Source organism: Salminus brasiliensis, chromosome 19 (genome assembly GCF_030463535.1).
Source record: "Salminus brasiliensis chromosome 19, fSalBra1.hap2, whole genome shotgun sequence".
In the NCBI taxonomy this organism is placed as follows: Eukaryota; Metazoa; Chordata; class Actinopteri; order Characiformes; family Bryconidae; genus Salminus; species Salminus brasiliensis.
In genome coordinates, this window is record NC_132896.1 from 20,868,585 (window position 1) to 20,889,733 (window position 21,149).

At 41.7% G+C, this 21,149-nt stretch overlaps 1 protein-coding gene and 1 non-coding gene across 8 annotated transcripts in view; one reads left to right on the top strand and one right to left on the bottom strand.

Moving 5' to 3' along the window:
• Nucleotides 1–19,300, bottom strand: part of bcorl1 (BCL6 corepressor-like 1) — a 34,655-nt gene extending 15,355 nt beyond the window's left edge. For 2 of the 7 annotated variants that reach the window (XR_011977908.1, XM_072663728.1), the window contains exon 1: nt 5,038–5,203. The gene's annotated coding sequence lies outside the window, so the exon portion shown is untranslated. Of the gene's footprint in view, nt 1–40; nt 489–508; nt 648–5,037; nt 5,204–16,930; nt 17,731–19,079 lie in introns of those variants that run through there. The other 5 variants (XM_072663732.1, XM_072663730.1, XM_072663729.1 and 2 more) reach the window with 5 other exon arrangements.
• A 116-nt stretch (nt 19,301–19,416) lies between these two features.
• Nucleotides 19,417–19,489, top strand: trnav-uac (transfer RNA valine (anticodon UAC)). Its single transcript has one exon. It is a non-coding gene; the product is annotated as a tRNA-Val (tRNA).
• The last annotated feature ends 1,660 nt before the right edge of the window (nt 19,490–21,149 follow it).

Consider the following 21,149-nt stretch of genomic DNA (forward strand, 5'->3'; position numbering starts at 1 on the left):
GAGGGAGAGACAACAACATTTAGAGGGTGATATCACCTACATGAGCAAACATCGTACTTCGCGCTGGCTGTCTCTGCACATTCCCCCACGGGCAGCTGAAGAAAGAAAAAACAAAATAACTGAACGTTTACGGACGGCGAACACGTTTAGGTATCGCCACACGCCGCGTGTTCCTCGGACTGCACGACGGAGAAAGAGCCATGTTCGCACTTAGCAAGGTGTTCTAAATTGAAGCAGCAATTTTCAGCTCCTTGCGCAGCGAAGTCTCCTCGAAGCAACTATCCGTGTGTTACCGCCGCCTGCGAACACGTTAAAGACTAGCCGTCTGACCGCGGACGAGGGGAGAAAATGCTCCGAAACAGTGTTTTCGTCGGGCCGCTCCGGGACCTAAAAGGTTCAGAAACGTGACACAGCCCCCCGAACCGAGCCTCCGTCTACAGCCCTGAATAATTCCGAAAACACCATTTAAGCCAGCGAGAGAGCGATGGCAGGAGGTACAAACATTCACCAACCCGTCTGACCGACATTTGGGGGATGTTGGCGCATCGATAGACAGGCTTTCCTCCCGTCGTCTCGATATCCGTCGGTCGCAGCTCACTAATCTCGACGATTTTTTTTTTCCGGTTCTGAAAGTCCGGGGGTTCGTCAAGACAACCCCGTAGCGTAGCTGAGCCACTGCTCTGGTGGGAGAGAGAGAGGGGCAGATGGAGACGCACTGACGCTGGGAGTTGTAGTGTTTCTAAACCCACGCCCTCGCCGTGTCAACCCCGAGCAGGGAGGAGCGGGGACTGCAGGTACCGGCATGCAACGCGGGAGTCCAGCCGCTCGAGGGGGGAAAAGGGGGGGATCGCAACGGTGCGCTAAACTGAAAAAAAAAAAACCCTTACCCAAGTAACAAAGTGAAAACACAGCGCCTGATAACGAGCACGTTACGGCCCCTCGTAGTCCGTGTGTGATAAAATGAAAGTAGGTGGTCGACGAGGATTTCTCTTGAGATTACAGTTCGCGTTTGTGAGGTCTATTCAAGGCGGACAGGCACCAACAAAAAAAAAAAGAGTTGGAGAAGGTGCTGGTCGGCTCTAGCAGAGCGGCGGAATGAACACGCGGGGCTGAGGGCTAGTCCAGCACGGCCATGAGACTCGGGTCTGCGGGACTGAGCGACAGACCTAGTTTCACCTTCACACCGCCAACAGTGAACCAAATTATCCCGTAACATATCGTCGTTATCATTTCGTAGACTCGCTTTCAGAAAATGTCTCATTGAACTCACCAACGTGAGCTTCACAAACCGCAACAACAGCCTCTGTAACGGTCGTTCCTACGTTTGACTTAAACACTATTATTAATAATTTAATGTGGATTGTAGCCTATAACAAACACAACACAAACCACACAGTCCGTTTAAAAGAACAGCCATATCCTAGGTGAGGCCCACGAAAGTACAACCCTATAAATTTAAATAATCCACAGTTCCACATCCACCCAATATGAGCCTGTACCTGAAATGAACAACATGTTAAATCCTTGTGTTTATGATGAGTAATTTGTACAGAGACAAAGTTAGCCAGCGCAGAGAGTTTATAATGAGTTCAGGTGCCACACCTCAAGGTCAAAGCAGAAGTATGTTGTGCTTAGAAAAAGTATTATTCTTCATCATGTTAACTCGAACTGCTTTATATTTTTCTCATTTCAAAGTGTAACCTGTCTGTGAATGAGCATTCCCATTTAAAACCACAAAACTAAACACCACTGTTTTTTTTAATCTATTTTGATATCTACACATTTCACCACTATAATGAGTGTCACCTTCCAGCATGAGTCCAAGAGCCACAATAATGCAGTGAAGGCTAAATAAGCAATAGGCACGAAGTTCCTAAAAAAATAGACGTTACAACAAGTTCATAATGCCCATATTCACAGCAGCATCAACATGCTGAAGTGGCAGGGATGCCTGTATGTTTCTTGATTCGCTCATGATCATTAAGAATTAAATATTTGTTTTTTATGCTAGCATACTTCTGATTCACATCTATGCACATATTTTATTATGGCTGAATTTGAATTTGAAGTAGCCACTACTGTCACCCCATCTGCTTGAGGAAAGAAAGGCTTTTCCTCAGCCTATGGCCACAGTTATAACATCATGACAGTTTTCCAACTCTCCACCACTGTTAGATCACATCATTCCCCAGAGGTCACACCAAGCAAAAGCACATCTAAGAAAGACACTGCCTTCTCAAATTTAAAAAAGGCACACACCATGGAGCTGGTTCCCAAGGATGCAAAACAACAGTATCCCTCTGTCTCTTTATTTGCCAGATACTCAGATATTTGTAGGATTGAATGGCAGGGATAAACACTTTATGGGCATGGAAGTTTGACAAGATTCAAACCCATCTTCATATAACAAGGAGGACATATTTACTGGCCTTTGGCCTTTGGTAGTACATCATGCAATCAGGGAATGACCCACACTGGACAGTGACTAAGTGAGCTTCACAACAGATGGGCTGGGCCAAAACCATCTTTCTAGCGCTTTCATCCAAACTGCACTTACTGTACCTTTCATTCATTCTCCCAGATGAAAAGTAGCATAATTTCTCACCTTTTTTCATTTCTTCTACAAAGAAAAGTGGAATTAAAACTATGTGGAGACAGGGTGTATGAGGCAATGGATCTTAAAACAGGAATACGGTACAGTAATGTTCCTTAACTGAACCTTAGAGGGTACCGGCCCAGCAACACCAAGGTACACTGAAAACACATCAACAAAGTTCTTATCACATAAGAGGAATAATGAAACCAAATATTCCTGTGAAGCTGCTTTGTGACAAATCAGTTATAAAATGCACTATACAAATACATTCGATTTGATCTGATACTCTTCAAGTCGTATATAACCACTGCTTGTAATGAAGAACCTCTGAAGAACTCTCGCTTTTAATGGTGTCATAGCTGTGACCCAACACCTGAGAAGATAATTAGTTAATAAGGTGAATCAGATGATACTAGATGAAGGAAAGACCTGGTACTTATTTTTTACATTAACATTCATTCATGTATTTTAATTTTTCTTTTTACAAATCTGCTGTCTCTACTAGCCTACCTCACTTTGTTACAACCTTGTCTCGCAATTGATCTTCCGTTTTTTCCCCTAAAACAACCTGTAGGTTTTGGGCTTTGGTCAGACACAATGTGGCATCACAACCACAACTTTAACTGTCCTCTTAAACACACACACACACACACACACACACAGAGAGAGAGAGAGAAGCTGCAGTGGAGATGGCAGACCACAATTGGGACCAGAGATCACGCCATGGCCAGCCTTTTCTGTCCCCATGGTTATTCACTGATGAATTTTAAAAGGACTTTAATACACGCCACATTCTGGACCTCTGAAAATGGATGGACCCACAAACATGAAGCATGGAGTAATTAGCCTCAGTTTATCTCAGCCGTACGGCGAATTGAACACATCCTTGGAGTCGGCAAGCAGAAACGCCTTCAAACACTGAATAAAACAGCGCTGCTACCAGAGAGAAATGAGCAACATGGTTCAAATATCTGGACACGAATAGGTGTTAAAATACTTGTACGTCATTTGCCAGGCTGTTGTACCTGTAATGAAGAAGAACTGAGGCGGTTTGCTGCCTTCAAGTATTGTAAACTCAGTTCGGTCGCTTTAACACGGCCTGAGAAATGTGATGAACGATTTTTCTTCTAGACGATGACCTATTTCTCTTTATTAAGCTCACACGCTCACACACTGAAATTTGGGACCCCAGTAACAGCAACCGAGCTCGAACAACTCGTCTACACTTGTAAATACGGCCAACGTAAGGAAGACAGTCCACCCTCCGCTATTTAGTGCATAAAGCTTACACTGCCTCATGTGCCATTATTGTGGGAGAGAGACACACACACACACAGAGAGAGAGAGAGAGAGAGAGAGAATTCCGCCAAAACGACAAAGTCGTTTCACAAACACTGCTAACAGCCTAGCATGCTGCGAATTGTGGTCTTTCTCATATAAGTGGCTAAAGTGGCGACAGGCTACACGCTGCCCGGACCCCGCAGGACTGATAAAGGTAAGTTTAGCTTACTGAATTTGTCCACACGCCCTCATTCGGGCTGCTCGGAGCTCCCCCCAGACAGTTATGGAGTGAAGAGCGGTCTCTGCCGCGGACTGTCCGAGCACCCAGTCTAGCATGTTCCGAAACGACAGGCTAATGTTTATCTGCTCTCCCGCCTCAATGCCTCTCAAACCCTGAAATACAGAACAGCACGACTGCTCTGCGTCTCGACACGACTTTGACATTCAAAAGTTAGACACAAAGACTGAGCCGTTAGTTCGGGCCTGACTTTATCGAGGCGGTGGACCGTAAGGAGCCCGTGTCACGTCCCCTGTCCAGTGGCGTGAAAACGGCAAAAACCGGAGGCTCGACTTGGTGCTGCTGGTGGATTCCTGTGTGTGTGTGTGTGTGTGTGTGTGTGTGCGCGCGCGATACGGGACAGTTTAACATTAAGCTAGCGCGTGGCTGAGGCGGGCCGTGTCTACGCGCGGCCAAGCACCTTCCGAGGTGACAGCGAGCGAGAGCGAGAGCGAGAGCGAGAGAGGATGCAAAACCTCGCCACACTCGCGAAAGCACGGTAAAGGAATTAGACAAGCACAGACTGCACTGACCGCGGGGCCGCTGCTCCCATCACTTTTGTAGGCCTAAAACACATGTCATAGCCTGTCCCGATCGCCCGAAGACTGCGGTCGAGTTGCCCTTATCATTAGCCTCTCACTAATTTGAGACGTAACGGTAGTCCCAGAGTTCACAAGGCTGTGTTCGACCACCATTACTCCCGACTGGGGGACTGAGGACCCTCTACTGGATTAAAACGACACTTCCACGCGCTCATACACAGCGGCAAAGTTTACGGAGTTGGCCATCGTTGTCCATGGCGTGTTGCAGTGTCCCCTTTAATGCCCCCTCGTTCGCCGTTCCAGCTCGCCTTTGTTAATCGCGTGCTGCCGCGCCGCCTTACCTTACCGCCCCAAGCCGACCCCGCGCGCCGTCCAGCGAGCAGCGTTCATGAAGAGACCACCCAAACGTGCGGGTGCCTGTGGCTTTCGCTTCGGTTCAGCACAGCAATCGAGCGCAGATTTGAAGCCAGTGAGGATTTCGGGCTTCTCCCCGCGATCTTCCCTCATCGCCAGTTTTCGACCGCAGCAGCTGGAGAAGAAAGTCGCGCACCCAGGGTCCTAAAGCTCGCCCGCTTCAAACAGGTGAGCAGAGCCTATGGACTGATGCTTGTGGAATACACTCCATTCATTCGTGTACCCGCCGTCATGTAGAGTACGGTGATTGTGTATTCTGTCCCCTTTAATAGAACGGAGATTTCTTGTTTATGTCTTTGTTTATTAAAGGTTTCACTCAACAGGCCACGAGGTCTGTGTGGTTTGTACAGTCTGGTTTGGTTCTGGACCAAAAGCATGTACACCGGAGAGTTCCAGCTGGTGCAGCATGTGCAGTTTCTGGCATTTAAAATGTGTATAAAAAGTGATTCGAGTATAATAATCTAATATTATAGTAGAACTTTGTGCACATTGACCAGATGGTAATGCTATATCCAGAGCTGTTTCTAAACATTTGGGGGCCCTAATCTACCCACCACGGGTGTGTAGTTTTGTGTGATGAAAATCACATTATTTTGTAAAGAATGAAAGAATAATTGTAATAAATGCCAAGATAAACACAATAAATTGATTCCGAAATCACACAATTAACAAAACCGTTGATATAGATATCTTATGATTTCTCCTGGGTGCCCAAGCCTGATTACTGTTATATTCTATTTCCAGCACACCTGATTTAACAAAATTAAGAACTCGATTGCCAAAGCAGAAGTTGGATAATAACTATAAATAAATCTAGATTCACTCAATCTCCTGTTCAAATGTGTGTGATTGTTCAGCTGTGACTGGGAAGGCCACTGAAGAACACGAAACTCATTGCCATGTTTATAAAACCAGTTTGAAACAACTTTTGCTTTGTGCCATGGTGCAATATCATTCTGGAAGTAGGCGTTTGGCCATCAGGGAAATTGTGGTAATGGATGAACATGGTCAGCAACAATACTCAAATAGGCTGTGGCATTTAAGCAATGATTGGTACTAATAGGTCAAATGTGCCAGGAAAACATTCCCCACACCATTACACCTCTTCCACCCGCCTGGACTGTTTAACCAGGGTTGGGTTGGGTCCATGGATTCAAGCTGTTTATGCCAAATTCTGACCCTGCCATCTGTGTGCCTTAGCAGAAACTGGAATTCATCAGACCATGCTACGCTTTTTTTTTTTCAGTCTTCAACAGTCCAGTTTTGATGAGCCTGTGTCCACCACAGCCTCAGTTTTCTGTTCTTGGCTGACAGAAGTGGAACCTGACACAACCTTCTGTTGTTGTGGTCCATCCACCTCAGTGTTTGCAAGTGTATTCTGAGGCGCTTTTCTACTCACCACAATTGAACAGAGTGGTTATCTGAGTTATCATAGCCTTTATGTCAGCATAAGCCAGTCTGGCCCTTGTCTGTTGACCTCTCTCCACAACAAAGCGTTTCTGTCCACAGAACTGCCACTCACTGGATGTTTTTTCTTTATTACACCATTCTGAGTAAAGTCTAGAGGCTGCTGTGCTTAAAGTCCAAGAAGATCAGCAACTCTAAAACACTTAAACCAGCCCATGTGGCACCAACACAACACCTACACTGAGATCACATTGTGGCAATGTGGAGCAGGCTAGAAAATCTTCTAAAGGAGCACATGAAGCCACATTCTAAAGCAAAAACCAAGATAACTCTAGAAAGAGTTATGTTACAAAGCCATTGCTTAAGCTCTGGGACTCCAGTGAACAACAGTGATTATACACAGCAAAAGTGGTGAACCTTCACAGTAATTGACCTAGCAAAATTTCACCAAGAATGCATCAATGACTTGTCCAGAAGGGTCACAAAAGAAGTTTTTTAGTTGACAAAAGGTTCTGTGGAAAGACCTCAAACTGGCAGTTTATGCATGAAAAACAATAATCGGCAACACCAATGACGATGAGGGACTGTACATCAACCTTTCCCTCAATGTTAGCAAAACCCTTAACATCAAGGGGACTATGGTGGAAAAGGTGAGCAGCTTCAAGTTACTCTGTGTCCAGCTGAGGATCTCACTTGTCACTCAACCCATCACACACTGCCAGAAAGGCCAGACTATGCTTCCACTTCCTCCAAAAGTTGAGGAGAGTCAACCTGCCACAACAGCTGCTCTGCAACTTCTACCGGTCCACTGTGGAAAGCATCATGACAAGCTGCATTACGGTCTGGTATGGCAGTGCCACTGCTATTAAGACAGTGGTAAAAATTGCCCAGTACATAACCGTAGCTGCCCTTCCACCCATACAGGACCTAATAAACAAAAACTGCTTAACGTTGTGTAATGCAAGTCATTTGTGTACACTCCGCTAATATTAATCTACTGCGTCAGTCCACAATATCTTTCATGTTCATTGACACTTATTTCTCAGCTCGTCCAGAAATGCGTGTCCTTAAGTGGTGGCTCAAAGCGTTAACGCTTCACGACTGTAGAGGGAACCCAGGAGCAAGAAATACTGTTTCTCCATAATGCTGCTTTAAAGTCAGAAGCACTAGATTTAAGAACAGTGTTTTACGTATGAGCTATTAAAATGGTCATGCCAGCAACACCAACTGAAAGATTCTGAAAACACGCACCATGGATGGTCACTGATTCAACTCTAATCCCCCAGTTTACTCAAGATATCTACACAAGCTATCTCTTAGGACTATATGTACATTGCACTTCAGTACAGTATTCCATAGTTTACCCAAGTAGTTAGTCCACCTCTAACTAGATTGAACACTAATCGGCTAATGCGCTTAGTGCACTCTACACTCTACTAACGGTTAATGACATCTTTACAATTGTTGTTATTTTGCTTACTATACCTGATTTACCTTACATACTGTACACTTCCAAACACATGTAGTGTCCTGCTTGGACACTACATTTACTATTCAACCTCGACTTTCTGACCTTTTTGTGTTTTTTGTACATTATGCACCTTGTCTTTGTGTTTTGCCTATTGTCTTTGCACTACTGACTGTGCACTATTTCTTATCCATTTTATTACTGCACTGGAGACGTAGCCTAATAGTGTTTTGTTGCACTGTTCATTGGTATAATGACAATAAAGTTGAATTTAATTGAATGCTTAGAGAACACTGACCAATTGCGTTTTTAAAAAAAGAGAAAATATTTAATGTTATTTAATTGGATGCAGTGAACTGCAGTGCAGTGTGTGACATGTTAAAAAACAATTTGGTATTATTTTTAAATGTGCCACTGCTGGTTCTTATTGCCTATGCCAACTTGTTAGATTTCTGAAAAAATATATATTGTGACATATCTGAAACATGAAAACAATTATTACACTTATGCCACATCACCAAATATTAAATGTTTGAGTGTTCACCATTCTATATAATAATTGTGTTTACTCAGGAAACCTTTGAATAATTGTTTTTAGGATGTACGGTATTGTAATGGAAGTGAGTACACCCCTCACATTTCTGCAGATATTTTATTATATCTTTCAATGGGGCACCACTATAGAAATCAAACTTGGATATAACAGATTAGTCAATGTACAGCTTGTATAGCAGTATAAGATTTATACTATATATATCGTATAGTCTTCTGAAAAGAACTCAAATCACAGCCATTATGTGTAGACGGCAACACATTGTGAGCACACCTCACTATAAACTTGTTCAAATTGTGCCCAATTGTGTAATTGTCCTTCCCTGGTGTCATGTGACTCATTAGAGTTACAAGGTTCCAGGTGTGAATGGGTATGTCTCTAGACCAAAACCTAAATGAGCTCCTATGGAGCATCCTCACACAGAAGGTGGAAGAACACAAGATGTCTAACATCCACCCACTCTTATCGTGAAGGAATGGAAGAGGACTCCAGTACCAACCTGTGCAGCTCTGGTGAATTCTATGCACAAGAGGGTTAAAGAAGTGCTTTATAATAACGGTGGTCACATAAAATATTGATACTATGGACAAAATTAGGACATGTTCATTGTGAGGTGTACTCACTTGTGTTGCCAGCTACTTGGTCATTAATGGCTGTGTGTTGAGTTATTTTCAGAAGACAGTAAATCTATACAGCTATACAAGCTGTACACAACCTACTCTAAGTTATATTCAAGTTTTATTTCTATAGTGTTGCCCCATGAAAAGATATAAAATATTTACAGAAATGTGAGGGGTGTTCTCCCTTTTGTGACTGAGGGGTCCCCAGAGATTGCTTACACAATACTGCAAGAAACACATCTCTGATACAGCTGTGGTCAGAAGTTTACATACACTCATAATAGACATAAATGTCATGGCAGTATTGGGCTTTCTCAGAGTTTTCTGTCATCAACACAGGGTACATATATCCATATATATATGTATATCCATACATATATCCACTAAGATAAATTCAGTAGTGCTGAAAGTTTCAAAAAAGTTTTTTAACTTGCCGTGGTCTCTTAACTCCCTGTTAGTGATCATGGTTGACTACACCCGCTAGCTCCACATGTGACCACATTAAATGTTGTTTTTTTTGACAGCACTAGAACAGTGATCCAAATCACTTGTACTTATTTACATACATAAACAGTTATTGGGAATTGTGGAAAGGTCTGGATTAAGGCCCAAACCCTCATCTGAGAGGAAACTGGTTTGGAATCTCTACAGTTTTACTTCATCGTGATCTGACAGGCTCTCTCACCAAGAAAGGAGCTAATGATCTAAAATCAACATTTTTAGACTGGACTAAGGCTTGCAGCTGACCACATGGACAAAAAAGCCTTCTGGCAGAAAGGTTTAGGGTCAGATGAAACAAGGATAGAGTTGTTTGGTCACAATGACCAAAATGTGGAGGAGTAAACCCCAACCCCAAGAACACTGTTCCAACTATTAATCATGGTGGTGGCATCATGCTCTGGGGGTTTTACTGACAGTAGAACTGGTATATTGCACAAAGTAAATGGAATAATGAAGAATTCTTCAGCATTACCTCAAACCATTAGCTTGACTGTTGGTTAACTTAATTGTGTGTTTCAACAGGACAATGACCCAAAACACACATCAAAAGTAGTTGTTGTGGAATGGATAAAGGTGGCTAACATTAAACATTTGGTCTCTCCAAAATCCTGACATCAACCTGGTTTTAAATGTGTGCATTGTGCTGAAAAGTTACACTTATTCTGCCCCTGATTTTCCACTCTAATTTATCCCAAAGGTGTTTTATCAGGTTGAGGTCGGGATTCTGTGCAGGCCAGTCAAGTTCTTCTACACCAAACTCGCTCATCCTGTCTTCATGGACCTTGCTTTGTGCACTGGTGCGAAGTCATGTTGGAACAGGTAAGGGCCATCTCCAAACAATTCCCGCAAAGTTGGGAGCATGAAATTTACCAAAATCTCTTGGTATGCTGAAGCATTAAGAGTTTTTTTTCACTGGAACTAAGGGGCCAAACCCAACTCCTGAAAAACAATCCACACCATCCTCCACCAAATAATGGCACGATGCAATCAGACAAGTACCATTGTCTTGGCAACCGCCAAACCCAGACTCCTCCATTGGATTGCCAGACGGAGAAGCATGATATGTCACTCCAGAGAACGCGTCTCTGCTGCTCTAGCTTTGCATTGCGCTTGATGATGTAAGGCTTGGATGCAGCTGCACAGCCATGGAAACCCAATTAATGAAGCTCTTTACGCACTGTTCTCGAGCTAATCTGAAGACCACATGAAGTTTGGAGGTCTGTAGTGATTGGCTCTGCAGAGAGTTGGCGACCTCTGTGCACAACGCGCCTCAGCGTCCGCTGATCCCGCTCTGTCATTTCACATGGCCTACCACTTTGTGGCTAAGTTGCTGTCGTTCCCAATTGCTTCCACAGTTTGCTTGACAGTTGACTGCGGAATATTTAGTTATGAGGGAATTTCATGACTGGACTTGCACAGGTGGCATGCTGACATCTGCATTTTGTTTTTTTACACATGGCCATGGAAGTAATTGGAACACCTGAATTCATTCATCATTTGGATGAGTGAGTGAATACTTTTGGCAATATAGTCAACAAGTTGTCTGAAAATGTTACCACCTGGCTTCTGATATTAATTGTGTTTGGCCACAATGAAAGAGGACCATTCAATTTCTCTGTGTACATTGAGCCTAGACTTTTAAACAATAAAGACCAAGTCTAAAATTAAGGCGTTCAAATAGACTGATCTTACTTTCACTGGCCACATCAAAGCTAAAAACAGCCATTTATCGTCTTACAAATATAGACAGAATAAAGAGTTTCATGTCCGAACAAAATCTACAGAAACTCATGCATGCTTTTATCTTTTTAAATAGAGGATTTAACAGCTCTAGCTGATTAAAAGTGCTACTGCAAGAGTTTTAACTAGAACCATGAGACCAGAACATCTTACTCAAGTTCTAAAATCACAAAACTGGCTTCCAGTTGTTTATAAATGACTGGTTTTGGTAAAGAATACACTCCCGCTTAAAGAATATAGATGCAGTTGATAACTGTCCATTATCAGAACTAAACATCATAAAGCAGCATCTAGCTTCTATGATACAACTGTAAAAAACTAGAAGATCTTCAATGTGCCCCAGATATAGCAAAAACATTTTCACACGACCCTAAAACTGAGCTCTAGAACTGTTTCTGTTGCAATTTACTTTCAACACTGCACTTTTAGTTGGCACTTATTCTTTAATAATTTAATCTTATATATTATATAATCTCTCTAATGCAATAAAATTGGCGTGGGCAATATTGCAAAATCTTTATTTCGCGATATTTAAAGTCCCCTTCATGATACACAATATGTACAAATTATATGTACAAGATATACACAAATTTCTGATATGCTGCAGTACATCAGGACCAATATAAACAGAGCTAATTATGCTCCTTTTAATGCAATATGAAGTTGTTTAGTGTACTTTAGGTACTGATGATATCCATTTATACTTAGAAAAGGGTACTGTTTATCATCGCAATAACAACATTAGATAAACATAAACTACTATTAAACTACTATTAAATTGCTGATATTAATTATCTTAATTGAGTACTACACTGACTGTAGATTCAGAGTTTCCCACCGCATCTATTCGTAAAAAGACAGGCAGGGGGAAAAGGGAATTTGCTTTTTATGATGCCTTTTTGTTTTTATTCAAGGTCCAGTCAAATGTAACTATTATGAATAATTACTACATAACTGGCTGTCATTCAGCATTTGTTTTGACATCAATTTAGATGTGATTAAGACAATGGGCTGTCATATGAAATACACATTTCAAACACTACATGACATTACACCATAAAACGGGACCCTGAGGGAAAAAGAATTAAAGGAATGTGATAGACTGTTAGATATTCATTCAGAAAAGATTTTCAGCACCCTGTGTCCCTATTTTCTGCAGTTGTTAATTATCGTCTCACACAATGGAGAAATTTTAAGTTCTGTCACAATATTTCAATAGGGTTTAGGTTGGAAGGTTTAGACTCCGAAAGTTTACAATTCTTATTTTTAACCATGGTGGGGTAGAGTTGCTTATACTTTGGATCATTGTCTTGTTGCACGATCCAACTGCACTTCAGCTCCTGGACAGATGAACTGACATTTTCTTGAAGAATTCTCTGACACAGAAAAAGTTAGTTCCCTCAGTGCTATCAAGGCATCCAGATCTGGATTCAGCAAAGCATCCTCAAAACCATCATGCTACCACCTCCATGTTTCACAGGTATGAGGTTTTTACTTTGAAAGGCTTTGAAAATTTTTGCCATACATAACAAGGCCTTAATTAGCCAAACAGCACCACTTTAGAATCTGCTCAGAAAAAAATGTTCCAGAATTCAGTAGGATCATCTAGATGTTTCTGGGCAAACTTGAGAAGAGCACTTATATTCTTCTTAGTTAGCAATGGTTTCTGCTGTGCTATTGTGCTATGGATCCTATTCTTGCCCATTGTGTTGAGTCATGAACTCTGACCTTAGATATGGCAAGAGAGGCCTGCTGTTCCATAGAGGTTGTTCTTTGTTGTATTCTTGATGATTTGTAACAGAGAATCTTAAAGAGAGTGTGAGGTCAACTGTTTGTTGAGCTGAATCACAATTCGGGGATTCAAGACAATGATCTAAAGGACACAAGCAGGTTTACCTCACAGTGGGTAAAAATAAGAAATGTAAATGTTCTAATGGCTTCGTCATAAACACAATTGAAAGTTTGTGGCATGGCCTGAAACATGCAATTGATGTTCAAAGACATCCAAATGGCACTGAGATGCAGCAGTTCTGGCACTTTCCTCCAAGAGCATTGGTTGCCTGGTGACATCGGTGGTAGTGTGAAAAGAAGCGGTGGCTGGTTGCACATGTGTCAGAGGCATTAAATGGGGGTACTAACTAGTGGGACAGGTAAATGTATACCTAAAATTGGGAAGGGAAAAAGTTATGTCATACAGTGTCTGAAATGTGCAAACATTCAAAAATTCAGATAGTATAAAAACTTGCCAGTGTATAAGTTATGATGAATCTTTGGGGTGTGATGTGGTGTAGAGCAGCCTGCATTTTAATTGGGTAAAATGTAGGCCTACATGTTTTATAATAATAAACAATTAAGTGGAATTATGTTGCATGCAGATCTAATTAAACATTAGACCACCCTTTATCACAATGGTACCAAAACAGTCAGATAAAAGGCAGTCTAGACATGAAATGACTAAACATGAAAATGAGAAAAAAAGCATAAAAGCTTTAAAGTTTTAAAGAAAGTTTAAAACTTGTTTAATAGAGATGACCCTTACTGCTTTAGCAAAATGTGATTACATGTTTTGTTCTAGTTAGGATGTTGCTATACTGCCTGGCGGTAATAGCAAAAGTAGGAGGAGGGATAATGCTTGGACAATGCCTAGGGCCCTTAAATCTAGTCAGAAGAACTCTTAACATTTCAGCATACCAAGACATTTTAGACAAATGTATGCTAACCACTTTGTGGAAACAGAGCCCTTCACACCATCTAACACCTTTGAGATGAACAAGAACAGAGATTGCGAGCCAGGCCCTCTCGCCCAACATCAGTGTCTGACCTCACAAATGCTCTTCTAGATATATGGGCAAAACTCAAACACTCCAAATAAACTCCAAAATAAAACATCTTCGCAGAGGAGTGGAATATGTTTTTTCCCCCCAGTTGTTATGGTAGGCTCCCTGTTTTTATGCCATTGTAACTGTCATTCCATGTATTACATTTATAGTGGAATGTTACAATAAAGTAAAGCAACACGCTAAATATACAGTGCTGTGAAAAAGTATGTGTTAATGATACAGATATTTTCCAAACTTGTGGAAGTAGTTGCCTCTCTACAATTAATAACTGGTTGTGCCACCCTTGGCAGTGACAACTGCAATCAAACATTTGTGATAACTTTGAGTCTTTAACATCTCTGTGGAGAAATTGTGGCCCATTCTTTTTTGGCAGAATTTTGTAAGGGTAGGAGGGTTTTAGTATGAACTACCTGTTTAATGTCTTACACCATATGTAGTGGGACTAATGTCTTCCAAAACGTCCACCTTTGACTCATCAGTTCATATAATATTATACCAAATGTCATGTAGATTGTTTTGGCAAATTCAAGACAAGCCCTTGAGTTCTGTTTTGTCAGCAGAGGTTTGTGCCTTGCAGTTCTCCCATAGATGCCATATTTGCCCAGTATCATTTTCTGTTTGTGTACATTGGCCTTAACTGAGGCAGGTAGGCAGGCCTGCAGTTATTTAGATATTCATCTGGTATCTTTTGTGGCCCTCTGGATGAGTTGTCGGTGTGCTCTTGGTGAAATCTTGGTAGCCCAACTGTCAATTGAATTTGGTTAACTGGTTTATTTAGTATGGGGCAATTACTTTTTAGGTTTTGAATAAATCTTTATTATCAATAATTAGAACAATCATTAAAAGCTGCATTGTGTATTTACTTATCCTACTAAAATTAAAATTAGTTGCATGATCTAAAATATTTAAATATGACAAATATGCAAAAACAGAAGGTACTGGGAATGGGGCATACATTTTTTCACAGCAATGTAACAGCGTCAACAGTTTTGATGGTACACTGATTGTAATAGGGAGACTATTGTTCTCCAGGCCAGGAATATCTGCAACTGCACTATGCAACTTCAGTGGAGAGTGGACAAGATCTCTTGCAAGAACTGCATGCTGCTACATAACCCGTGGCATATTTCTGTAAAATCCTGGAATATCTACTCTACCTTGTCAGTTGACATGTTTCTTTTACAGTTCTGTATCCTTCAGCTTGTCACCAGATGCATATGTACAGCTGTCAATGGGGGTGCATCCAAAGCAGGATTTGTATTTACTACAGTGGTGTAAAAGGGGATACTACAACTTAAGTGTAGGAGCCTAATAGAAATTGTCAATGCTTTATAAATACTCCTCAAACCTTCTGCCAACAATCAGCATGGGCTCGTCAAAGCAGATGTCTAATATATTTAAATAATCAATGCCTACAAAGTAGGTGGTGATTATAAGAAGAAAGCGTTTTTAGGTAGATGGCTTCTACAGCAGTATAATAATCCTACATACCTCAAAATCCACACTGTTCCTCACAGTGCCCAGTCCTTCACAATCCCCTGACCTAAACATCATAAAAAACTTGTGCAACAGAGTAGTGCATGCACGACGGCACAAGAAACTCACAGAACTATAAGCTTTTTACACAGAAGAATGGGTGAAAAGCCCCCAAACATGACCTGAAAGATTCTTAACTGCTACAAAAAGCATCTACAAGCTGTGATACATGCCAAAGGGGGTGTTACTAAATACTGATCATGCTGGATGACCAATTTTGACCAAAATAAAAGAGTTAATTAATCTTTCCAAAGAGCACAGTTCCACAGATCAATGCTGTGACGTTACACCCCTTTAGCCCACGCCTGGCATTAGGCATGGTATCAATATGTTCACATTATCTCTTTGCCAATACTTCGCTACAGGGACTAGACACGCTGTGTGTGTGTATTTGCATATCTGTGTCAGCAATGGGTGCAACTTAAAGTAGCTGATTGCATTTATTAGAAGGGGTGTCCACAAACAATGTCCAAATATAGCGTATTTTAGACACATTTTGTACCCTGTCATAAAACAAAGCCAGTTGTACCTTAAAATACTGTGTTACTGTGCTTGGAGCTCTGGCTTATGATCCTGGAACTGCATTTTCTGCATAACGTAAGTTTCAACTTGCACTACACAAGCACTTCATTTGAAAGTTTGATGTTTGAAAGTGTCCTTCTGTGCATTCTTTCTGTGTCTTTCAGCAGGGCAACAAATCCCCCATAGGCCACCCAGTGTTCTAACTACATTGTACGAAAAATGGTTTGTCAGTTAAATATTAGAAATGACCTTAATGTTTAACCTAACCTTAATCAAGCAAATGAACTGGTTTTATTGTACTTTGAATGAAACATTGTAAATAAAATACAGTTCAATTAACTAAAACAACTAAAATCAACATCTGCCCTGTTCTATTCAGTGTCTATTCAGGGTCCAGTGTAAAACTGATAATTGGATTGCATCAACAATAAGAAGATAAAAACATTAATGAACGATAATGACTAAAGCATTAAAAGGGAAATTCCATCACATTCTAAAAAAATCATGGAGCTGCTAAAAGGAGTGGCTTGATGTGAAAACTTGGCGAGTCAGATTTATTTACAGTGATGGTGATAGGAACCATGTGTTGTAATGTCAACAATATACATTATATTGCCAAAAGTATTCACTCACCCATCCAAATCATTGAGTTCAGGTGGTCAAATCAATCCCATGGCCACCGGTGTATAAAACCAAGCACCTAGGCATGCAGGCTGCTTCTACAAGCATTTGTGAAACAATGGGTCACTCTCAGGAGCTTAGTGAATTCCAGCATGGTACCGTGATAGGAAGCCACCTGTGCAACAAGTCTAGTCGTGAAATTTCCTCACTATTAAATATTCCATAGTCAACTGTCAGTGGTATTATAACAAAGTGGAAGCAATTGGGAATGATAGCAACTCAGCCATGAAGTGGTAGGCCATGTAAAATGACGGAGCGGGGTCAGCGGATGCTGAGGCGCAATGTGCACAGAGGTCGCCAGCTATCTGCAGAGTCAATCGCTACAGACCTCCAAACTTCATGTGGCCATCAGGTTAGCTCAAGAACAGTGTGTAGAAAGCTTCATGGAATGGGTTTCCATGGCTGAGCAGCTGCAAGCCTTACATTATCAAGCGCAATGCAAAGCGCTGTATGCAATGGTGTAAAGAATGCCGCCACTGGACTCTAGAGCAGCAGACACGTGTTCTCTGGAGTGACAAATCACGCTTCTCTGTCTGACAATCCGATGGACGAGTCTGGGTTTGGCGGTTGCCAAGAGAACTGTACTTGTCTGACTGCATTGTACCAAGTGTTAAGTTTGGTGGAGGGGGGATTATGGTGTGGGGTTGTTTTTCATGAGTTCCAGTTCCAGTAAAAGGAACTCATAATGCTTCAGCAGACCAAGAGATTTTGGTCAATTTCATGCTCCCAATTTTGTGTGAACAGTTTGGGGAGACTCCTTTCTGTTCCAACATGTTGGCACACCAGTGCATAAAGCAAGGTCCATAAAGACATGGATGAGCGAGTTTGTTGTAGTAGAACTTGACTGGCCTCCAGACCTCAAACCGTTAGAACACCTTTGGGATGAATTAGAGCGGAGACTGGGAGCCAGGCCTTCTCGTCCAACATCAGTGTCTGACCTCACAAATGAACGTCTGGAAGAATGGTAAAAGATTCCCATGAACACAATTCTAAACCTTGTGGAAAACCTTCCCAGAGGTGTTGAAGCTGTTATAGCTGCAAAGGGTGACAGCTATGTTCAACATCATATTAAACCATATGGATTAAGTATGGGATGTCACTCAGGTTCATGCATGCGAAGGCAGACGGGCAAATACTCTTGGCAATATAGTGTATGTATTGCCATTTTATTTCTAATCCACAATGATGGGTGAACCAACCTGAAACAACAATGTAATATTGATCAGTACAAAACTGTGGAAAATCGGAAAAAAGCTTTTCCCCCCTTAAAATACCAAGCATTTATATGTACCTCTCTCCCATGTATATATTAAAAACTATATTTAAAACATATTTAAAAAACACATTTAAAATAATTAGACATAGTGGTGTAGCTTTTGGACGTGTGGATCTTATGTATTCTAAGCAGTTCTGACTCCGGTGCATTCCCCATCAAACCACGATGAAAGACTTTGTTTACATCTTAAAAATCGATTTTGGCAAAAAGTGTAGAAATAAAATCATAGAACTCCCCTTTGTGTGAGTATATATACAAGCGACTGCTGGGTGTAAATCTACAGCTATGTAATTGGTTGAATATAGGTGCTAGGGCAGCGTGCATCTGATCTGCAAATGGCCGGTGTGGCTGCAGGTTTTCATCCTCAAGCGCCTGGTTCCACCTGGATAATCAGTTTAATCTCAGTCTTCAAACAACTGATCTGTGTTTTTGCTTAAATTAAACCCTTCAGCCATATCGGCCCTTAGCGGATATGATGGCACATCCCTGTGCTAGGGCCCCCCTGATCGACACGTGCCCCCGGTACGATTGTCCAGCCTGCACTGCCAGTAGTTACGACACAGTGGTCGCCTACGCTTCCCCCACTTAGCAGCGCAGAAAATGTAACGCAGTGATGTCCCATTGTTTATCTAAAATCCCTGACTGAGGCGTTAAACTGGTTCTAACTCTTTCACTAATCCCGATTACAGTCGTTACTACAATCACATCGATTCCCTCTTCCTGCCTCATTAACCCTCATAAAGAGCTCAGAGTAACTCTAAACAAACAGCGAACTCGGACACTCCGATTTAGGCCTAAACCAGTCAGAGATGTAGGTGTGCTCACCGATCAGGAGATCAGGGTGAAAACAGGACTCCTCCAGTGCGATCGGTTAAATCGTAGCACAAAAAAACAGGAATCATGTCGTGCGTGTTCGCTGTGTTTCGTTTACACTGCGGTCATGAACTGAGCACTGCCTCACTGGATCCCTGCCTTGTCACGTGCAACTTCAGCGGGTCTGTGTTTGTCACTGTCGAAGCGAATAAAACGGCTGAGTGTAAACTGCATTTACACACAGGCACAACTAAATCCGTCCCACATATATATACAAATTCATCGATTAGCTCACTGTCAGGCGTCTACGCGCTTGGTTGAAAGACGCTTGCGCGCCGCTGCTTCGTGTGGTTCCATAGTGTAGTGGTTATCACGTCTGCTTTACACGCAGAAGGTCCTGGGTTCGAGCCCCAGTGGAACCAAGTGTTTTTGAGAATTAAAACTCTCTTTAAATCTACACCTCTCTTGACAAATGACCATTCTCTATTTCAATACTTCAGGAAATATCTGTGAAAACAAAAAGCTCATGAAAGCAGGAGAAGCAGTGTGAACAGAGCACAGCAGCAGACACAGCCCCTCCGCCCGTCCCCGAGCTGAAGAAGGTCTTCAGGCTTGCATTAAAAACTTTTACTACTTTTTCAGTTATTCAGCGTTCAATTTAGCACAATTCTATGTGAAAATGTGAAACTGAAGCTGTCACCCTGTTTTAGTGGCCCCGTTTTAAACACGTAGGCCTAATCCCGTTACATGTATTGCGTTACTCCCCGCACCGGTGATTAGAGCTGAGACCTGGACGCGGCCCTAAGCAGCCCTAACTCCACAGCCTCATTAGCTGCAGTGAAACTCTGGTGAATCGAGAAACACTTTCAGAGGGGTTTAAACACGAATCCTTGCCCATTCACGGCGCCAAAAGAGAAGTGAAGACGTAATGCAGTGAATTATAAATGATGATGACTGCCGGCGGTGTTGAGTCAGTGATGTCTTAGCGACATCTACTGTTCACTTTGTGTCGATCCACAATAATTTGTTGATCAATAATAATAATAATACACAATAATGAGATTTCCCATCAAATCGATGATTGTAAATTACTGGGGTGTATAAAACGTATTTCAAGGCCAGTCAAGGCTAAAGCACTGAGTTCTAATTTTCAGAGGTGTGTAATAACTAGTTGGGCTCTATTTACTCAGTTACTCAAAGATTTATATGATGACGAGTATTTCCAAATGGATATTTTTACTTTAAAAATACATTTGTGATGAAAGAAATTCAGAATGCTATACTAATACTGGGTAGGACCCCCCTTTGCTGCCAGAACAGCTTTAATTCTTCGTGGTACAGATTCCACATTTCTTTAAGATGAAATTGTAGTCCAAGTTGTCATGATTGCAGCATGCAATTCCTACAGATTTCTTAGTAGCACTTTCAGGCTGTAAATCTTTTGTTCCACCACATCCCTAAAGTTTTCTATTGGATTTAGGAAGAAGGCCACTGATGAACACTGAACTCATTGATATGTTCATTCATCCACTAGTTTGAGGTGACTTTTGCCTTGTTACATGGAGCATTATCGTTCTGGAAGTAGCTGTTAGAAGATGCATGTGGTCATCAACAATGCTTAAATAACCTGTCCCCAACATTCCCCACACCGCCTTGCACTAGGATGGATTCATGCAGTTGGCACTGAGCCTACTATCAGTGCATCTCAGCAGAATATGAGATTATCAGACCAGGCTACATTTCTCCATTGTTCATTTTTGGTGAGCTCGTGCCCAATGCAGCCTCAGCTTTCTGTTCTTGGCTGACAGAAGTGTAACCCGATGTGGTCTTCTGCTGTTGTAGCCCATCAGCCTCAAGCTTTGACGTATTGTGCGTTCTGAAATTGTTTCATGCTTACTAAAATTGTACAGTGTCTATTTAAGTTACTGTAGCTTTTCTGTCTGCTCACTCTGTGTTGACTTCTCTCAGTTTATCTGTGGTCATGCCTTTTCTGCTTCTGCCTTTCTGAGTGTGTATACCTAATGTTTGATAGATGTTTTTAGAAGTTAATGCATGGTTTATCTTAATGTTTGATTAACCCAG